We start from the raw sequence: 308 nt of genomic DNA on the forward strand, positions 1-308 counted from the left end.
CCCATGAGAACCAGTCAAGTTAAAAATCTGGAATCTATAGAAAATGAAGCTACAAATTTTGAACTCTATAAGCATTGTTACTCCCACTTGCAGGTAGATTAAGTTATGCATTAGAGCAATGTTTCAGTAAAAAGCGCAACAACAGTCTCACTAATTGGAGATTTAGATGTAGATGCACCAGCACAACGCACCAAAAAGCAGAACCTGGTGCTATTTTGAAAATGTGTATTTTCCTTTTAGGTGTATTGCAGCAGAGCCTGATTTAAGAAAATTTGCTTTTAGTTGTAGTAGAGTATATTAAGTATTCA

The sequence above is a fragment of the Penaeus monodon genome, chromosome 32 (genome assembly GCF_015228065.2).
Source record: "Penaeus monodon isolate SGIC_2016 chromosome 32, NSTDA_Pmon_1, whole genome shotgun sequence".
Lineage (NCBI taxonomy): Eukaryota > Metazoa > Arthropoda > Malacostraca > Decapoda > Penaeidae > Penaeus > Penaeus monodon.